Source organism: Ursus maritimus, unplaced genomic scaffold (assembly GCF_017311325.1).
Source record: "Ursus maritimus isolate PB19 unplaced genomic scaffold, ASM1731132v1 scaffold_8, whole genome shotgun sequence".
NCBI lineage: Eukaryota > Metazoa > Chordata > Mammalia > Carnivora > Ursidae > Ursus > Ursus maritimus.
This window is the reverse complement of record NW_024426996.1, coordinates 56,503,066-56,523,558: the sequence shown is the minus strand read 5'-3', so window position 1 is coordinate 56,523,558 and position 20,493 is coordinate 56,503,066.

Below are 20,493 nucleotides of genomic sequence, written 5' to 3'. Positions count from 1 at the left end.
TATCAGATAGGATCCTGTAGAAGTGACGGACTGTTCCTTCCAAGGCTAGGCAGCAAAAGACATTGTTTCCACCTTTCTCTCTCTTGGTTCATTAGCTCCGAGGGAAACGAAATGTCACGCCATAAAGCACACTCTAGCAGCCTATGGAAAAGTTCACATGGCAAAGAACTATCGGCCTCTTGCCAATAACCAGCACTAACGTGCCAGGGATTTGAGTGAACATCTTTGGAAGCAGATTCTAGCCCTAGGTAAGCCTTAAGAGACAGCAGTTCTGGCCCACATATTAACTGCAGTCTCAGGAACTGTGAACCAAAGACACTAAGACCCACAGGAATTGTGTGAGATAATAAATGCACATTGTTTTAGGATACTGGGTTCCTAGGGAATCCGTTAAGCAGCAGTAGATAACTAATACATTATCCTAACTACTCTTAAGGAATGAGAGGAACGGATTGTTTCATCTTCTTTTCTTATTACAAAAGTAAATTATTACCTTGTTCTTTTTTTCCTCTTGTTCTCAAATGCCGGTTTATGTTTGGAACATTACAAATCAGATAACATGAAATACAAAAAAACAATTAACAAACTCAGCTAGACATGGAAGATGTCTTTCGTGTAAAACATTATCTATGATTTTCTAGGGACGTAGAAGACTCCAATTTGCAGAGTTGTTTGGTAAACTTTGCACAGCTTCATAGACACAAGATAGAGGCATATACATATTCACATACCATTTTTTTCCTATAAGAGATAAATTTTGGTATGCAAGTAATGTGGGGAGGGTAATTAACATAATCATTCTGCAGACATCATAGACTGCCTGGAACTCGCATGAATGAACCTAAGAGCTAAAATATAGTCTGTTTACTAAAGTGCACTCACTTCAACTCCATGTAACTTGTAAGGATATACGTTGAAGCTACCAGAGAAAGTATTTTGAAATGATCTTAATTTGACTTTATCTACTCAATGTATGGTTGTATTATTTTTACATTTTTTTATTTTTGTGTTTTTTAGATCATAGACTTTACTTGACTAATCCTTGCTGGTAGGTTTCTTGTCTTGAGGTTCCTTCTTTTTTTTTTTTTTTTTTTTAGGTTCCTACTCCATTTTCCAAGATGGGGTGAACATGGAGAATTTGCTCCAACAAATATTCTCAGTACTTTCATGATTTTACTTATCAAAAATAAATCGTTACTTTGTAAACAAATTGGTGTTTACTTTAGAGTAATTTATAAGGTAGGCAAAGGCACCTTGGACATTGCATACCCAGGGGAAAAACTGTTCACATAGATGGTAGCGGAAATGGCAACTCTGGAGGGACCCAGCAAACAGCTGGTGCAAGTTTATACATGGCAGCCCTTGTGAGACACTTCTTTAAATACAGTTAGTCACTTACGACAAACCAATGTTTTGAATACAACATTCCTTTCTGTGGAGATAAAATGACACTTTAAAATTTTATACTTCTGTAGTCCTGCTTCTAGATTTTCTTCTCAATACATTGATTTTTCTATTGTTGTCATTTCTGTACTGTTCAAAATTTTAGCCTCATAGCTGAAGCTATGCGGGTTTTCTCTTATTTTTTAACTTGGAATTCTCTTGTCTATCTTTCTGATGACTTTTTGGAGAATCTTATCAAGTACAAGAGAAATCATGGGATTTCTATATACCTATATATTGTATGTGTGTGTGTGTGTGTGTGTGTGTGTGTATGGAAAAGAGACCATATAACAATATTGAGCTTATCACATATAGAAAGGAAACTTTTCATACTTTACCTGTCATTTTCAATAATCTACTGGTTTTCTTTAAGCAGGTCACACTTTTTTTATTATTACTTTTGATAACTGTTTTTGCAGTTTAATGAACAGGTTCCCGTGTTTGGGCACGTGCGTGCTCATGTGGACACACTTTTTGGCAACTTACCGAGTTAATTTTCCCAGATTCTGATTTCGAATTCTAGTTTTATTAGAAAACTTATTCTCTACATGTGAAACAGTTAACATATCACAGGGCCTTACTGAAGGAGATTCAGTCACAAGTAACATTGGAGTTTCTTGGGAGCTCATCAAAATGCAGACTCTTAGTAAAGTCTTTAGGGAAAGTTTTTCTTTGACATTTTGTATTATATCTATTATTATTAGTTTATTCATATTTTATTTTTCCTGCCTCCATCTTTGATAGTATGTAATATTTTTGTAATGTTATATACACATGTACACATACACAAAAACATCCACACATACTTTTGACAACATATTTTAAAGAATTTTCATATATATGTGATTCATGTTAAAAAATCTATTTCATATATATTAATTGATTATTAATTTCATATATATGAATTTCCCTTCTTCAATACTTACTAGGCATGACAGATGTTTATTACTTTTAATCTTATCACTAAAGTTCTGCTCTATTTTATTTTGCCACGTTTAAGGAATAATTTAGATATCACAAAATGAATTCTATTTGGATACATGATTTGATGAATTATTGCAGACACATATAGTCCTGTAACTATCACACAATCAAGATATAGAAGATTTTCATCACTATAAAAAGTTAGGATGTGTGTCTTTGTAGTCAGTCTCCTACTAGTGAATCTCCTATCTCACTCCCACCTGAATCACCTGGCAACCACTGGTATGTTTTCTGCCCCAACTGTTCAGCTTTTTAAGAATATTGTATAAATGAGATAATACAGGGAGTATAACAACCCACAAGCTTTGGACCAATGTGGTTTAATTGGCAATATTAGCTCCAGAACTCCCCGTGGGGTGAACCAAAGGAACATTGCAACTCAGTTTCTCTTTCCGGACAATCTTGTTTCCTTCTCCTGCCTTCCACAAGTTTTGTTTCCCTAATAAATATTCTTCCCTCCAAACCATCTTTCTCCCCCGCCACAAGATAGAGACCTAAAACAGTAATCAATAGAGGTTTTCCTTGTGGAGATGACACCTAATTAAAAACTTGAAGGATGATTATATTCCATCAAAAAGAAGCCTCTGTGATAATGTTTCTAGAATGGAAAAGTCCTTGTAAATACCCTGCATCAAATAATAGAATGGAAATTTAAGCTAAATTCATATTTTAGATAAATTCTTCTGTGAGAATGTATATTTTGTTTGGAGGGAAGGAATAAAAAATGAGAATCCAGAAAAACTTCCAGATAAAGAATAAAATTATTTTTGTTTCAATGCAATCATGACAGACTGGAAAAATGTGAAATAAAATTAAATGGAATCTAAATTCATTCCATTGAGAGTTGAAGGTATTGTAAGATAATAAGAGGTATAATATTGTTTAGGAGGGGTGCGCAGGGTTATTTCTTTAGTTTCTCCCTATTTGGGGAGGAAAGAATTCAGTCTTTCACTACTAAGTAGGATGTTGGTTGTAGGTTCTTTGATGAACTTTCTTGGTTTGATGAGAGATTTTACCTAATATGATGTTGAATTTTGTTAAACTCTTGTACGTATCTGATGAAATGATGATATGGTATTCTTTAGTTTCTTGATATAGCCAATTAATGGTTGATTTTTGAACGTTGAACCAACCTTGCAATCCTAGGATAAACCTATCTGGTCATGATGTATTGACAGATAGGCTTAAAAAAATGTGAAAAAAATATAACACACTAACACTAATCAAGAGAAAGCAATACTAACTATATTTAAAAAACTTTAGGAAAACAGACTTTAGAAAAAGGAATATTACCAAAGATATGGAATGATATTACATATTTATATAGAAAGCAAAAAAATAAAGAAAGAAAGCATTCACAAGGGAGCATAAAAATCTCAAGATGCTCTTAATACAGAGCCCCAGAACACAAGTATAAGAACAGGAAATAACTGGAAGGAAGTGTAGACAAATCTATAATCATGGTGAATAGTTCAGTAGACTTCTCATTATTTGAAGGAGAAATAAAAGTAGGCAGAGAATCAGTAAGAACACTGAGGCACTGAACAACACTAACTACTAAAGAGCTAAATGACATTGATGGACTACACTGACTTAAACAACAGAAAATTTATTCTTTCAAGTTCACATGGGACATCACTAAAATAGACCACATCCTGCCCTACAATGCAAGCGGTGTTAGTTTCAACCAATATTGAAGAATTACAATCTTACTAAGTGTTTTCCCTATCACAATAGAATTCAGTTAAATATCAAAACAGAAAGAGGTCTAGAACATCTTATCTCAAAATAATTGGACACTATGTACTGTACTTCTAAATATCACATGGGCCAAAGAAGAAGTCACAGTAGATACTAGAAAAAAAAATAAATGACAAACAAACAAAACATATTCAGGCTTGTGAGGTGCACCTAAATAAATGTTTAGAAGGAAATTTAGAGCATTAAATACCTATATTAAAAAGAAACAAATTGTCTCAAATCAGTGATCTCAACTTCTGATACATAAAATTGCCTATCTCCAAAGTTGTAATTAAAAGTCAAGGTATAAAACATCACTAGCATCTTTTCTATTTTTATCAGTGATCTTGAAAAACACTGCAAAAAAACCCTTACTTTTGTCATTTTAATTCAAACATAGTACAGAAAATTCGATAATCAGATCACATAGTCAAGACTTTTAACATTTGTTCTACATTTGCTTAGTGAATCTGTAATTTTGCCTAAAGGTAAGCTTTTCAGGTCCAAGAAATAAATATATATTAATGTTTTTATTAATTAAGTTATTACACATAATATATAATTATATATTAATCGTACATAATTATATTTTATAATAAATATATTAATTGATTATATATACACAATTAAGTTATAAAATTAATGTCATTAGTGTAGAAGAGATTAATAGATTATACTAAACATTTCTAAGATTTGACTTTTTGAACTAACTTATATTGTATCTAACAGGGGTGCATGGCTGGCTCAGTCATTAAGCGTCTGCCTTTGGCTCTGGGCGAGATCCCAGAGTCCTGGGACAGAGCCCCTCATCGAACTCCCTGCTCCTGGGAGCCTGCTTCTTCCTCTCCCACTCCCCCTGCTTGTGTTCCCTCTCTCACTGGCTGTCTCTTTCTCTGTCAAATAAATAAATAAAATCTTTTAAAAAAAATTGTATCTAACAAGTAACTGTTGTGTTTTATGCCATTAATATTTTTAATGTGGCTAATGTTCCCTAAGGATACTCCAAAATTAAACTAAAGACAGAGTTTATGCCATTAATAAATTGTGTAATGTCTTTTTTCCTCCCCCTTCCATTTACACATCCTGATCAAGGGCTCCTCTGTTTTATATTACTACGAGACATTCGTATGCAATTTCAACAAATTGGCAAAATATGTTTTTTGTCCACCATCTCCCTGGACCTGAATTTTCTTCTTCCACTGGTAGGCTCCTCTCCCTTTCAGAAATCCATGTCCCACACGAAAGTGTAAAAAAACTACCCAGAATTGAAGTATTTAATAAGTAATGTGCAACTATTCATATCCATTACTTCCCCACAAATATGTGCTTTTAAACATAGCACCTTAACTGTTTATTGAAAAGCAAATGACACAATCTCTTAATATAAAAATTAAGTAATCTTGGCCAAAATTTAAGAAATATGCCAAGAAAACTGGATTTTTTCCCCATGGCTAGCTTATCTTTTAAATGTAAGAGCAGACAAAGCCTTTTCTCTGCCTTCTTTCAGAAAAAGTCCATGTTCTAATATTTCAACTAGACGACAGCCTTTCTGTATAACTGAGAGGACAATGACTTCTTGAGATTGAAACATGCTATGATGCCATTTGGGTTATTTTATTTCTGCTATAATTGATTCAGTAGCCCCACTTACTACCCTCAGAGTATTTATTCTCAGAAACTAGAGTTTTCATAAAGTATATTGATAATGCCATAAATTACATTATTTTTGTCATTGATATACATTGTTTCTCAAGGTTTTTGGTTCCAGAATTTCAGTTTTCTAAATTAATTGTAGTATGGTAATGATATGGCACATTCCATCAGACAGCTTTAAACCTTAGAAATCATGAGTCAGTCATTTTATCAATTATAAAGTCATGCATCTTATATACACAACACTAGGGATAAAGCAAAGCACTGCTGAATAAGGTGTAAAATATAAGAAGTTTTTGTTTCTAGTTCTATTTCTTATCATCAGTGCCTAGTATAAAGACTAGTAAAATGTTGCAAACTTAGTCTCTGTTCATTGACATTTTTAATCTTAAGTAAGGGGATAATAACAGGAGTACACACATAAATAGGATATCTCTAAAATGGTGAATGAATATCAATAGCTTAGCAAAGAAAGCAGGCGAAGAAAAAGGTGAAGTTAACCAGAGTACAAAAAAACTAGAAAACTTATAAATTGTATATTAATTATGTTACTTGAATTTAGAATATTCAAGAAATATTCAAGAACTTAGAATATTCAAGAAATATTATTAAAGTGAATAATTGAATGGTGTGATTGAGCAATTTTTAAAGGTAAAACATGGGGATAATATTTGTTCATTGTATTAGCAAGGCAAATAACCTCTCTTGATTCATAAAAACTGTCTTCTCTGTTAACTGATATTCTCTATTTACGTATGAAAATAAACATATGACAGTATTTAGCAAATTATTTCATACCTTCACATATTATTTCATAAGTTGCTGACTGTTTAAAATAGATCTCCTTTTCTAGATTATATGTCATTTAGACAAGACTTAACAATTTTTTATTTTGATGATAATTGTTATTAAATACAGATTTCAGGACTTATTTCCTATAGTTCAATCTAACCCCTAGATGGTGGACAGATTAAGCAAAGAATTAAGAAAATTATTTAAAATATCCTATTTCAATAAAGAAAGGGATTTTTCAAGATTGTATCTTCAGGTAACTCCAATATTTGTTCATTTTGTGAAGACATTTAAAGATTTTTAAAACTGTAAGTATTGAGAAAATACACTCTTCCAGCACACTGTTTGATTCATTTCATGCCCATTTCATTCTTTTTCTTACTTCCCTGTCGCACATGGAGAAAAGACATCTAGCCTTAAGAGAATTTAAGAAACCAAGAGTAGTTTGATAAACTGTTAAATGGGAAATAGCTAAACTCATCAGTGGCTGTGCTAGATACTTCTACTTCATCTTATTTGCGCCAGGCTCTAGACATTCTCTTTTCAATGTCAATTTACCTTGCTCTAATCTCAAATACAGATCAAGCTTGTTTTCTACTTTCTGAAAATAAATAGAACTAGTTAAATTAATCAGATAATCAATATAAGTTAACTCATTAAATAGTTAATGAATTATCAACCAAGAAACAAAACAAACAAGTCCTACCACTATCAAGTTAAATATAGGTTTACTTAAGACATGGGTCTTTAAACAGGTAGGCATGCCCCTGGGGCTACACAAATTTTCCAAAGATAAGAGTGTACAAACTCTCTTAAAGAATCAATCCAGATAATCTGCATCTATATTGTGTGCTAGCTCTCCTTGCCTCCTTCCACTTTTGCAAAATTTCTCCCACTTTACAAAACAAAAGCATTCTTCTCACCTGGCATCAATCTTACTGTGGTACATTACTCCATAAAAACTTCCAGAGAATCAAACAAAAGGACAACAGGAAATATTATTTTCAAAGAAGACTCCTTTTATGGTTAATCAAGGCACAGTAAACCACTCTGAGGCTTTTCTATATAAGCATGGTTTTAGAAATGGAACTTCACCTTGTATACCATTAAATTCAATCTGGCACAGAATATGGACAGTGAGAGATTTTACATATTCCATTTCCTAACTACTGTCAAGTTATATATTGCCCTTATGGAAAAATGTGAGAGCAAAGCAAAGATAGCACTGATTTTTTTAAGTGTTATTTTTTCCATAAATTTCAACATAAGAAATTCTCTCCTCAGCTATAACTGCAAAATAGAAAGTACCTTCAAACAGCAAAAGAAATTCAAGTTAGTGACATTGACACCATTAAATGTAACAATGTTTTCAAAACTATCTTTTTTAGTTATATTAGATATGACTCAAGGGTAAAGGTTTTGTACACTTTCTTTCATATGTAATATGTTCAATATTTACAAATGTACTTATAATCTATATACCCAAATCAAATTATGAAATATTTATTCCAATTACTATCTAATCTCATTCTATTTCTAAATGTTTACTATATTCTAAGTTCTAATAACAAAACTATAAATCAAATGCTATTTGCTAAAGTCATTCATTTAAAATAGTATAGGCTTTGGGGTGCCTGGGGGTTCAGTGCTTTAAGCAAGCGTCCCACTCTCAATTTCATCTCAGGTCATGATCTCAGGGTCATGAAGTAGAGCCCTGCGTCAGGCTACATGCTCAGAGTGGAGTCTGCTTGAGAGATTCTCCCTGTCCCTCTGCCCCTCCCCCTGCTCATCTCTCTTTCACTCTCTCTAAAATAAATAAATAAAATAAAGTAAAATAGTATAGACCTTTATCTTTCTTTAATTAAATATAGAATTTGATAATTCTCATGAAATTAATGGAGTTATAACTGAATTTTTACACTGATCCTTAAACATTTTTAAAGCAGAATACCAGACATCAGCACACTTACGTCTAAAGTAATTATTACTAAGTAATAACATGCCTTATATCCTAATTATTATTTCATAGATATCTTATAAACTTAGCTATGTATTATAATTTTTTGGAAATTTAGTATTAAGGAATAATATTTATGTTAATAAAACTTATTACTATGTTAGACTTGGTAATTATGATTTAATTCCTATCAGTAATATTTTCATTTTCATTGTATTTATATTTCATGCTATAATATAAACAGCTTTATCTGCTTCATAAATGATGTTCCTTTTTGTTTGACAGGAAGTATATCAGATTTGACTGATAAAAGATTGATCACTGACTTTGCTAATATAACGTGGTAGGCATACTAATTCTGTGCACTAGACAGATATATACATACAATATTTTGACAAAACTATGTGAAGTGCAAAGAATATAAAAATAATTTGTCCAAAAATATAGTGTTGATATAATTATATTAACTTTTTAAAATTAATTTTTTTATTGTGTTGAATTAGCCAACATAGTTATATTAACTTTAAAAAAAAGATATCACAACTATTTCTAACGAAATTGAGCAACGTAGTTGCCATGGACTGAAACACAAATTGCAGACATTTTTATTAGTCTTGCTAGAGCCTTTTATGACATGAAATTAACAAAGTTCATGGTTCTACTGAACGGGTACAAATCCTTTGTAGATATATTGATTTTAAATTTTTGTCCTTCACAAAAAATAAGGAGAAACTAAAAATGAAGAGATTTTAGTTTTTATATTAATGTGATATGTCATTATTTCATGTCTGAATGATTATCTGGGAAAAGTTAAAAGAATTCAGTGGCTTTTCTTTAAAACCCCACCTCTTTAAAGAAGTGAAAATAAGTAACAAAACTGATTATAAACTCTATCTCTGTTTTTAAAAATTCCAATTTAATTAACATACACTTTTATATTAGTTTTGGATGTACAAAATAGTGATACAACAAGTCTATATATTACTCAGTGTTCCATGATAAGTGTACTCTTAATCCCCTCACCTATTTCACCCATCCCCCCACCTACCTTCCCTCTGGTAACCATCAGTTTGTTCTCTGTACTTAAGAGTCTGGTTTTTTGTTTGTTTGTTTGTTTGTCTCTTTCCTCCTTTGTTTTTTGGGGAGGGGTTTGTTGTTCTTTTTTTTTTTTTAAATTTTAATTCCAGTATTGTTAACATACAGTACTATATTAGTTCAGATGTATAATATAGTGATTCAATAATTCTATACATTACTCAGTGCTCACCATGGTAAGCATAATCTTTAATCCCCATCCTGTATTTCACCCGTTTTCCCACCCACTTCACCTCTGGTAACCATTTGCTCTCTATAGTTGAGTCTGTTTTTGGTCTCTCTTTTTCTTTTTTTCTTTGTTCATTTGTTTCGTTTCTCAAATTCCACATATGAGTGAAATCATATGGCATTTCTCTTTCTCTGACTGACTTGTTTCATTTAACATTATGCCCTATATATCCATCCATGTTGTCACAAGGCAGGATTTCATTCTATTTTATGGCTGAGTAATATTCCATTATATAATTATCATATATATACACATATATACACATGTGTATGTATGTATATGTATAATATATATGCATATATATGTATAATATATGTATAATATATATACATATACATCTGTCACATTTTCTTTATCCATTCATATATTGATGGACACTTGGATTGCTTCTATAATTTGGCTGTCATAAATAATGCTACAATAAACATAAAGGTGCATAGATCTTTTCAAATTAGTGTTTCCACATTCTTTGAAGCCCTATCTCATTTTAATAGTATATCATTAATCCATGGACTTTTAAATATTTTATCACTGATCTCATTAAAAGATTAGGTTACAATAAATTGTACTTACTGTTTAATAATTATTAGTGTTTATAGCATACTTTTCATTTCATTAAATTATTTATAACATTAATAATTCAATATAGCTGATTTTTTCTTACTGTTTATAACTTTAAAGTCACAAGCTTGTTGAAAACACCAATATATTAATTTACCTATTTTCACTGCAAAACTATGGTTGCCATTGATTAGTCTTCTTACACTAAGATACATGAAACTAGAAAAAATTCTGTAGCATGATTGAAATGACAATATATGTTCAAAAAGAGTAATGTAAAATTGCCTACTGTTAAGGAATCTGCATATATTTTAAATGGATAATGTTGTGGGTCAAATCACTATGGTAAAAGAATGATTGAAGAGTTTTGTTTTTAAATGCCAGTATTAACAACATTCTGAAAACTACATCCTTCAAAACAAATATCAAGAATCTGCCCTATGCCAGTCACGAGACTGTGAAAAAGTCCTAACAACACTCAAAAAAAAAAAAAAAAAAACCCAAACAACTTTTACTCTGAAAGCTTATGTTACATTCTAGTTGGAGAAAGGTGAACATTTATAAGACTATGGAATAAGTATATTAATAGGTTATATAAAGGTGCTTTGACAACCAAGAGGAGGGAAGGAATAATACTGCCACAATGATTATAGCAATATTACTGACATAGTGAACTAACTAAATACATTCATACACGGTATTTTATTTTTACAGTATATTATGTAATGATGAATATAGTGAGGCAGTTTTGAACAACCTTGAGATTGACATTATATTTGCTAACTTGGTAACAAATACATATCTTGAAGTCTGTTGATAAGTTTATCTATTATTCTAGGTGTTGTGGATAAACTTACTTAATTGGTGCTTATCTAAGGAGTATGCTACAAACATTATTTAATATGTGATAGAAAATATAAAATATTTTCTAGAAATATTTTTCTAGAAAATAGAAAATATATAAGAATATTTTCTAGAAAATAGAAAATATATAAGAATATTTTCTAGAAAATAGAAAATATATAAGAATACTTCCTAGAAAATAGAAAATATATAAGAATATTTTCTAGAAAATAGAAAATATATAAGAATATTTTCTAGAAAATAGAAAATATATAAAATTTGCAGGAAAATTATGTTCCATATGTTTATATCATTTCATGTAGGCTATTCCTCAGTGGTGTGAAATTCGTATCACTTTTTTCAAAGGAAGTTCCTTGCCCTCCATTCTCTCTTTTCCCCTTCCCTGGGGCTGCAAAGTGTACATGTAAGTGATTGAGACGGTTTTAATCATATAAATGTAGAATATGCCCTACAGGATAACAGAGCAAGTTAGAAGTAATCTGGATGCAAAATTACATTATATAGTAGAACACACATCCCCATCCCGGAATACTCAGGTATCCTACACTGCACACAGAAGAAAAAAATCTCTATATTTTTGAACCACTGCATTTCTTCCTTACAATAACATACCCAATGACAGATTCCTTTCAATTTATTGATATAAGGAGACAAGTCTGTTGATGGGTGAAAGGTCATAAAAGTGTTTCAATTTGGAATGAATGGGAAAAGTTCAGATTAATCAATGTGGGAGAATGCCATAAGAAAATCCCATGCATGTTTTATAACAAAATTCAGCTTTGTGCCTCAAAAAAAAAAAATCACATATAGTTTCTATTTTTGAAAGTATATTATTGATACAGGGTAGGAAAGGTAGATGGCATATTTATAAACTTTTCAGGAATGAAATTACAGAGCATTTCTCTAGGAAAGATGACTTTTGTCATCACTATTTTACTGAGAAATTCTACATCATCAGTGCCCCATCATTTTGGTGATAGATGATACTAATAAAGCATCACGATGACCATGATGATGTATATGTGAGTCAAAATATATCATCACAATGGTATCTCTGAAATGATTTATCAGGATAGTCTATCACTATGGTGGATGTTGCATTGATGTTGAAGTACCAGCAAGAAAACACCCCTCAGACTTAAAATTCTTATTTTCATAATAAATGTTTTATTTTCGTGAATTTATTTTTATGAAAAATGAACTGTTACAGTATGTCAGGTTGGTGAAAAAAACACACAAGAAATTCAAAATATTAAATCTGTATATTTTACTACCACAGAAAAGATACTATTATATAAAGAAAGATTTAAGTACAGAAGTCATATGAACTCTTCAATTACTTCTGGAAATATTTTACTCCCGTAATTCAATTATATACAGTAAAAATTTTGTGCCAGACTTCCAATTTCCTTTTTATTTTTTACACACGTAGTAGATTAAGCTTATATTAGTTTACAGTGATATCGTAAACAGAGGCTTTATTTTCAATTTTGATAACCATTGAAAAAGTTATATCTGAATATCAAAACACAGATATCCTAATGAAATTATCAGCCCAAGATGATAAGTGAATGTATGTATTCTGCTTCTCTGAGAGCTTAAAAACAAATGAGCAAAAACAAACATAATACAGAAATTCATGTTTTTGTTAATGTAGGGCCGAGTCATTACCTAGACTTAGATAATAGAATTTACATTTACCAAATTGTTGAAACAATATTGTTCTTACATTCACTTTTTTATTTTTATTTTTTATAGTTTATTTTTATACATCCTAGTGGCAGGTAAATTTTCACTATCCCACGGAATGCTGTAAGAGTGTGACTGCCAAGACTTTCATCTGTGGTGGACTGGGATGGAGATGTGATAGCACATGTAGGGTTTCTGGCTTTTGAATGATACAGAGGAAATAGTAACTCTAAGTGTTGTACAATTAGATGGTTGTTGCTAAGTGTCACCTATAGATCAATAAGGGAAAATGGCAGGCTCAACTGATTAATCAGAAAGGTAAAGTATGGGAGAGTCTTCTTGGCAGTACTTACAGAGATATTTTTATCTCTTGGACCCAGAGGACACACAGAGTTGACGTTCAAGCACAAGATTCAGATCTCATACAGCTATAACTGCCAATCTTGAGTCTGGGAATATAAGACATATCAAGACATATATTTTGTGACACCAGTAGTAACCCATTACAAAATGCACATGGTGCATATAAGATTGGGCTCAAGCAGCACAAATAATGAGACTCTTGAATCCCTTTCAGCTCACACCTACGGCCTTATAATTATTCCCTATAACCGGCTGACAAAGGTAGAAAAAGGCCAAGCTTGTTACATGTAAAGTTTGGACAAGTATGTGGTGCAAGCCAAAAATTTACTGTCTGCACTACGGCCCCACTCAAGGGTAAACCTGAACGACAGTAGTGAGGGAAAATCTTCTAGTTGGACATAACTTTGAGTATAGCTCCTGATTATCTACTTGGTTTGGAAAGAGAAATCACTCAAGGTAGGGATAAAATTGACCTTATGGTTAGTGGTAAAAGCCTAGGCTTACTATATAGGAGACCAAAAAGAGCAAAATTAAGAATGGGGAAGAGATATGTTAGTGGACATACCAGATTAAGAACAAAGTGTGAGAATCTTCTATTGCACAATAATATCCACCAGAAAGCAGTCACTAAAGAGAAATATTAAAAATATATATATTTCTAAAGGTCTGTTGGATATTTCCAAATTGAAAATTTGCAGATATTTCAAGTTGTCAAAAAATGGATACAGCATGTTACTTCTTCAAACTTGCTTCTGTTCATTACTTTAGTAATGTTAGTTAATTTGTAACACAATGTTCTAGATTTTGGAAAGATGTATCAGGATAAAGGTCAATCTCCTTGTAAGGCTTCTGGAAATACTGGATCAAGTGTTCCAGTTGTATGTCAAGAGAGAGTTTTTATACAGGCTTCCAGTTATGAAATGAGTAAGTCAAAGGAGGAAAAGGTACAGTATAGAGAATATAGTCAATGGTATTGGAATAGTGTTGCATGGTGACAGACGATAGCTACACTTGTGGTGAACACAACATATGGCATAGAATTGTTGAATCATTATGTTGTATACCTGAAATTAATTTAACATTGTGTGTCAGCTACACTCAAATCTTAAAAAAGAGAGAAGTGGGGGGGAGAATTTGAAGTAACCATGAATATATTCAAAATTAATTTTGGTATGCCCGTCCTCTATTAGGAAGATAAACTCTGTAGGGAGTACATACAAACAGATAATTGGGAATGGGAAACTTTTCATGATAGCAAGAGTTGCAGTTACAAAATCAAAGAAAACACCTGGCTGAGAATTTTGTCTTCAAAATGGAATCTATAAGAATACAGGGATACTCTTGAACTTTATATAGTTTTTCCTGCACTCAAATAAATATTTGAAAAGCTTGCTTTTAGTTAAGCAGTTTTAACTAAAGCAGCTAAAAGCAGAGGAATTGAAAAGGAACATGTCTAAAAAGTACTGCTTTTGACAGGGTGCAACGTGTATCCAGGCAACCACTGGTCGATTAATGATCCCTCTTAATACCTACTAGTCAGAGCAGCCTGAGTATAAAAGGCAAAGAACCTCAGCTTAAATATATTTTGTATGAGTAGGTCATAGTAAATAGTTACTTCATATTCAGTTATTCACAAGTCAATCATTAAATATGTAAGTGTGACTAAGACTGGAATTTTGTCCTCAAGGAACTTTCAGACTGCAATATTATGTAAGCAAACAGATGTGAACGAAGAAGATAGTTCAGGAGAAGAATTTATTGGGATTGCTCTTGTTGAATTAAGATTAAATTTAAAGAAGTTGAGATATATATATATATATCAATAAGTTAAATGAATTAAAGTATACAGAAAATGTGTGATCCCATTAGGAAATAAGATGAATTCATAGTTGAAATTTTTGAGCTTTTTCCTAAAGTTAAAAATCATAATAACTGATTTAGTTTATCTAAAAAAAGCATAATTGACCATTTTTTTTTTACATCACTGCATATTTTTTTAATTTTGGGAGATTGGCTGTTTTGGGAAGAAAATACCGCCAAAATCAATGATTAAGCACCTAGGTAGAGATGCTTTTCAAATTTATCAAAGTCCCATTTTTCTTTTTAGAATTTGTTCTTTGAACATATTCATCCTTATATAAATTTCTTATCTTAGAATAATTTACAAACAAATGACACTTCATTGCTAGGAATTAACTAAGAAACATAACTTGTTTAACATATTATTTTAATGGTTTCCATTATTTCAGGGTTAGCAACCTTGGAAGCATGTGATTTAATTTTTAAGAGACTAATTTTCTGATATTATTTTTATTAGGATATTTCGAAGACAGTATTATATTAGAAATGTACTCTGGATGTGTTACAGAACTCATATAAAGAGAACAGATGAGAACCTCAAGGTCAAAAATCAGGTGTTAATAAGAACAGAGTTTTTCAAAGCTTTCCCAGCTCTTCGGTTGAATCCCCAGATGTTCCAAACTTGTAAAGGCAAGGAAAAGGGCAAAAAGAGGTTATTGCATTCTGGGTTTATATATATTGAAGATCATTTTATTGTTGATACTGTTTTTAGATATTTTATATGTCAAAGATAATGGATGACTTTTTAACCCTTATTTTCATATTTATAAATATATATGTAACTATATAACATATTTACAACTATATATACATAGTTACATGCATATATGGTTATGCTTTCTGTGAGTAGAATTTTGAATTACATGAATTATTCATTTAAAACTAAATAATGGAGAATTAAATCTTATGTACAAGAATATGAAGTCACATCCAAAAATGGCTGATGGGAAAATATAAAAATAGTATTTCAAGCTGAGCATAGCATCACATTTGAATATCAAACAAATAAATTGACATTGCTATACAAATTACTGTGAATCTAAATTGCTTTACCAAGTATAGATGACACTGTCACCTGGGTAACAAGCATGTAAGTTATACATAAGGAACTCGCATTAGATTTTAGAATCCTTATTTCTCCGTATTCCCAGCTGCACGTACACAAAATAAGAATCAACTTTATTATTTAAAAATAATCACCATTGTGGCATATTGTTTACATGTATGTCTGTGTGTCTGGGCAAGTATGACAATTCCTGCATTTCTAACCCAAGAAAACAATTACAGCTATTTAAAAATTATTTTAAAAAATGCTGAGCCTCTGTAAGTTACTTCCTTGGAAAAGACAATCAGTTATTACTTCTCCAGACACTAACCGAAACCTAGCAAACTGCTTTTGTGATTTGAGTCCTATACTCCTGTTTCATTTTAGGAAGAAGAAAACATGTAAAGTGGGGTAACGATTTAAACTTTTTTTGTTTCAGAAATACCTTTTTCTATTGTAGTTATTCCTTTTGTTATAATAACAGATGTTATATTTTCACTTACGGAGACTATAATATCAATAATTAAGTTCCTAATCCTATATAATTAAGGTTTAAGAGTCAAAGTTGTCATTTTATTTTAAGAATCAAGAGCAGAGAAGGAATACCAGTCTCCTGGTAACAAAATGCAGTTGAAAGATAATGAAAGAATAGAAGACATAGAAAGTGGGAGAGAATTAAAAACTAAAATGAAGTAGGGTGAATGCCGTAGAAATGTACTATATTTGAAATAAATTTCTAATTATTCATTAAAGATTCCGGGGTTTGTTTTGTAGTGAGGTAAAAGAAATTTGATCAGTACAATTTCTCTCATTGTTTTTAGAACATGGGAAAGTAATAAAAGAACCTACAGGGAATACAACATAGAAAAACAAAACCACCATTATTTGCATAGAATATTGCATTAAGTGATTAACATTTATAATTTATTTCATACTAAGATCAGTGATAATTTGGGTTCTTTTAATGCTTAAATATTTATTATTAGCACTTGAAATATTCAATTTGAGTCAGTGTCCCCCATGGAGTAAAGGTGTGAGGTGTGCTCGGTATGGGATATTTTTTGTTTGTTTCTAAATTCAGACACACACTAACTCTCAAATGTCCTAGAAAAAGTAATACTAATAGTTTGGGGAATAATATTTAGGGAATTGTGAAAAGATTATTTTGGGAGGTTGCTTACATGTTAACAATGAAAATTATTCTGTAATTCTTATATATTATAAGATAATAAATGTTAAAGTGATAAATGCCTGTAAGTCACAAAATTGAGCATCCCAGTGCTGAATATAATAATGATGCTTCTTCAAGTTTTCCATTATACTATATTGTGCAATAGCAACTATCCCATGCTTGTTTATTGACAGAATCAAATATAAATAGAAAATTCTATTTAACTTTATTAATTTGTTCAGAAATATACTTGTTTTAGAGGAATATCCCTTAAGAAAACATGCTAGTTTTAGAACTGAATTGCAAATAATGGTCATGTAGCCTAAAATTTCTTCCTAAAGTAATTCGCTTTTAAGAGTTAAATGTTCCATAGTTGAAACATTTTTAAATCACAGTTTGATTTAAAATGAATTATAGTAACAGTTTTCAGAAAATATATGTTGCCACTTTCGGCACAGTGTTTCTGTTTTAATCCTTGGCCTTAATTTTTGTCCTTGATTTCTGTGTCCCAAAGTTGAGAGGATGTAGACAGTGATTAATATAATGTGGAATCTAATTCCTCCTGGATAGTACTGCTTCTGCCTCATTGTATTAACTCTTCTCAGAAACATGCAGGTGATTATCTTCTTCCAAAAAAAAAAAAAAAAAATTGAAGTCAAGGTCAGTGAAAGCCTGATATATATACATGGATTTCATTTCTGAAATTCTACACACTTTAAGAGCATAAAACTTGTACTGCATATAGAATAAATAGATTACAAATTATCTATACCTAGTAATGGAATTTCATATAAAGAATAAACAGCCATAGAGAAGCCTCCCTAAATCCTTTTCTTTAGAAACATTTTATAGGAAATTATAGCATCAAGCAAAGACAATGACACCAGGTTTATTCTTTTACCTTAAATGCTTATTCCCTGATATTACATTTCAGAAGGGTTATGAAAGTAGAATATATTATTTTTATGCTACAAGTGAGCAATAAGTATATCCACGGTAAAGATTGTTTTTATAATGTAAGAGCTTAATTTAGCATGCATATCTTTAAAATCATTATGCAAAATAAATATAATATAGTTATATTTACAAAGTAAGTTTACTCTGAGCTATGTTAAAATCAAATTCAGGTTGCATATTAAAAGGCTCATTAAGAAAAAGACTTCATTTAAAAGTTGATTATTTCTCAATGCAAGGCCTATAATTAATGGAAAGTTATCAAACATAGTTCCTAGAATTATGATTCCTTGTCACCAGGAATAATATCTAGCATGCATTACGTGTCAGGTATTTTTTTAGGCATATTAATTAAGTCTTCCAAACAACCTCTTAGGTAAGAACTTATTTTCCCCTATTTGTATATGAGGAAGAGGAAAGGTTGAGTAACTTGTTCGAGTTCACTACTATGTGATAAAGCAGGCCTAAATATTGGAGTCCTTGTACTTGACCAGTACTCTGTGTGGCCTATGCTAGAACATTCTATTTGTGCTAGTCTAATAAATTCTCGGCTAGCAGTGGCCATGCCATATAAGTACTTAATGAATTTTATCCTTTCTTCAGCTTGACACCTACTTAGCATAATCTCTCAATGTCCTCTATGTTCATGGCAATAGAAGTATTATTTTTTATATGTCCAATGTTAAGTAGAGCTTATATTAGTCTGTACCCACTGGATAGCCCACAGTGTTGTTTACGGAGGTATTACTGATTTTTTTTCCAGTGTCCAGTGTTGATAGTTGACAAATATTTTGAATATCTTTCCTAGTGACTCCCATCAGATATAGAATCTCCTTCATCTTTCTTTATGGAGTCAGGAAGTAAGAAAAATTATAAGAGAAAAATTTGTCTTGAAATGATAACCAAAATTTAATTCAGTATATCCTTCTACACATCTTAAAGAAAAGCCTTATAATTTATTATTGGTTATTTGTTATTACAAATATATCTGTTATTATGGGTATAAATGACACAAAATATTTTTAAGTTAAGAGATATATATATTTATTTAATATAATTAACTTACATAACAGTATTAACTACCAGTATATGTGTATAAATATATATAAATGATTGCATAAGACCTGTCATATAGCTATACATAAGTTACTTTTAGTCTTTGTTATTGTGATGGATTCAAATTTCATATTTAAGGATTAGTATTAGTATTTAAAATAACAAAATACTTTAAATACTGGAAGATTTAGAGGATCATTCACTTATTTGATGGCATTTTGGGCAGACACGCTTTGTTTCTCTCAGCTGTTTGCCTTTTGCATTTTTGTCCTCTGTCCACAACCCAGGGCCTTGATGAATTGTTTGAACCCCAGGAAAGGTTCTGCATTCAGGTTGAAACATTTTTTAACTATTTGGTTAATTTTTTCCTAAGAATTTAGAGAGATCATTTGCTATAGTTTTATCTGAATGGATAGACATTTAAGCTGTTATGTTAGAACAAAATTTATGTTTTTGTTAAAATGATGCTGTGATAAAAGATATTTGAAATATCCCACAGCAAGAAATACAACTGGGGGGGCGCCTGGGTGGCACAGCAGTTAAGCGTCTGCCTTCGGCTCAGGGCGTGATCCCGGCATTATGGGATCGAGCCCCACATCAGGCTCCTCTGCTATGAGCCTGCTTCTTCCTCTCCCACTCCCCCTGCTTGTGTTCCCTCTCTCGCTGGCTGTCTCTATCTCTGTCGAATAAATAAATAAAATCTTTAAAAAAAAAAAAAAGAAATACAACTGGGACATGTCTGGAAACACAGTTTTTTGAAGTTGGGACTGTGTCAGAAAATTCAGGATATGTAGTCCACAAACTAGGGATGACAGAGACAGGAAAGCGAATCCAACACAGAGCAGAGATGCTCATAAAACACACACAGAGAGAGTTTACTGTATCCTTTTGTCTCAGTGCTGTAACTTTCAACATTTCTATTATGGTAATTTATTTCAAGAGTTGATTATCTAATCAGTGTTAGTTTTCTGACTCAGGTGTTTATATATCCTCTCAAATTTCAAACACCATGAGAAACGCTTTGGTGACATATAAAT